The sequence below is a fragment of the Galeopterus variegatus genome, unplaced genomic scaffold (genome assembly GCF_000696425.1).
Source record: "Galeopterus variegatus unplaced genomic scaffold, G_variegatus-3.0.2 Scaffold1324, whole genome shotgun sequence".
Lineage (NCBI taxonomy): Eukaryota > Metazoa > Chordata > Mammalia > Dermoptera > Cynocephalidae > Galeopterus > Galeopterus variegatus.
Window position 1 is genome coordinate 280395 of NW_007727435.1, and position 2726 is coordinate 283120.

Genomic DNA, 2726 nt, shown 5'->3' on the forward strand with positions numbered 1-2726 from the left:
CTTAAAAAAATATCATATCTACCAGTATTTATGAAGTTGTTGCAAATATCAAAGACAAATAAGCCATAGAATCTGACATCAAAGAAGTTATTGTCTGTTAGAAATAAGTTTGCAGCAACATAGATGAGCCTGGAAGGCATTACGTTAATTAAAATAAGTCAGTCACAGAAAGATAAATACTGCATATTCTCATTCATATATTAGATCTAAAAAGAAAAAAAAACTTGGGCTCATAGAAATAGAAAGTAGAATTGTGGTTACTACAGATTGGGAAGGGGAGAAGGAAGAGGGGACAGGAAGAGGATGGTTAACAGATACAAAATTATAGCTAGATTAAAAAAATAAGTTTTAGTGGTCTTCAGTAGTGTGAGGCATCTATAATTAATAATAATTTATTGTGTGTTCTCAAATGGCTAAAAGAGAGGAGCTCAAATGCTCTCATCACAAATAAATGATAAAGATTTATGATGATGAATGTGCTAATTACCCTGATTTGATCATCACACAATCTATACATGTATTGAAATATAACTCTGTAGCTCATAAATATGTACAATCAATATGTGTCAATTAAAAATAAATAAATAAATAAACAAATAAACTGAAAAAAGAAAACTAAAAAAAAAAAAAAGAAAAAGAAAGGAAGGAGAAATAATGAAGTTGACTGATGCTGTGGAGTGAACACTATGTACCAATTGACAATAGTCAGTATTGGCCCCATTTTGCAATGAAGGTCAGAAACATGGAGGAATAGACTCAAGGTCACCCATTTAAATTTATATAATTAAATGCAGGTGTGTTTGAAGTCGGAGATTGCAGGAAAATCTTTCTTATACATTAAAGTAATCAGCAATCAAAGAAAAAAAGTGTTATGTTATGGAATTGGGATATTTAATCCACAATCTTACGTGAACGACAGAGCCTCAGAGAGTTAAGTAACCACCCTTACAAGATCACACAACTATACTGCAGGGATGCTGGAATTCATACTTAAGTATTCGTGTGGCAATATCCATTGTCTTTCTGCTGTTTGATAAGGCCTCCCAAAGGTTCTTGTGTACACAGGCATTTTATTCTCATACATTTATGTACATGACAGTATGAGTCATAACTGATGCAATAGTTATTTGTGATAGTTATTTATAATAAGTATTGACATTAACCTTTCTGAACACTGAAATGGAAGTGCTATTTCATTCCCTGATGGAGCTGGTCCTGTAAAACACTGTTGCCTCCCACTATAAATTTCACAGAAAGTATTTTCAGGGGATGGAAGGGCAAAGAGACTGGCATTAGTGAGTAATTACTTGGGGACAAGCACTTAACATGTATTATCTTATTTAAACATTACAACTTTTGGGGAGGATATTATTTTCCCTTACAGATGAAGAAGTTATGGCTTAGAGAGGTCCTTGTGATTCAAAAGCCCCTGTTTTATAATACCCCGTACTGCTAATTTCCAAATCAGGATCTACTTTTCCTATGTTTCTTTGAACTTTCAGCTGGCATGTTCTTTAAGTTTTTATTTTAGGGCATCTCTGAAAGTTCAGAAATATATATACTGAGATCAGTGATAAAAGTTCAGACAGTTATTAAATCAAAGTCTCAAGACTCACATCATTAGTGACTCACTTATGTTCTTAATGAGCATAATGATATATGTCTAGCAATTCCTGATGGTTGTAGGCCCTCAATATGTATTTGCTTACTCAGGGAATCAGTAATTTGTACTACTGAATAACAACCAGCATTTCTTGAGTAATTATGTCTGATCACCATATTGAATCAATTTGACAATAAGTTGTGCTGGTTGTCTTTTTTATTTTCTAAATAAATTCTTTTTTCCCTTTTTTTATGGGTTCTTATCTTTTGCCATTTAAAATTCCTCCAAGTTAAAGCCTATACACCCCTTGACACACATACCTAAATCTTCTTAAACAAGAGATTGATTTGATATATGCCATAAGCAAAATGGATAGTTTGGGGCACACATTTGTCTGGAGACAGTCTTGCTCTAAACAACAGTTTAAAATGTTTCAGTGAGCACCTATTGAAAGTGATATATTATGCAAGCAATTTCTTTGTAGTTTATAGAAACAGCTCAGCGGCTTAGAAATAAATGAGCGGTGAAGCCAAGGTGAAGTGTTCCCCAAATTCCCATGCTGCGTTGTTTGTTCTGGCCTTTGTGCTCCCACAGCACTTTCTTCTTACTTCTGAAATAGCACTTACCAGATTTTACTTACTTGTTTACATACAAGTCCTCTGCAACATTTGACCATTAACTCTTCAAGGTCAAGGACCAAGTCTTATTCCTCAATATATCTCTTTACTACAGTGCTATATACATAATAAGAGTTCAATAGATATTTCTGGAGTAAGTGAATAAATGAAAGAATAGAGGTCTCAATTTTATTCTAATTAGGATTTGTGAGGACAAATGTTATGTGCCCCTCAGGTTCCCCTTCAACTTTTTGCCCCAGCTTCTGGGAATGTAGGCAGCAGCCAGCTATCAGCTATCAGCACTTACAAGGGATTGCCTCAGTTGCAAAGCTGCCTGGCTCAAGGTCAAACACATATTCATGGTTGGCCATATCCAATGATTGATCAATGTGGGACTATAAAGGCTTGGCCACCTTGCCCAACAGGGAACAAATTCAAAGGGCCATTAAAACTCCAGAGTTACCTTAGGGTTGGTGAAGGCTGCCATTGGACCCACATATCAATAT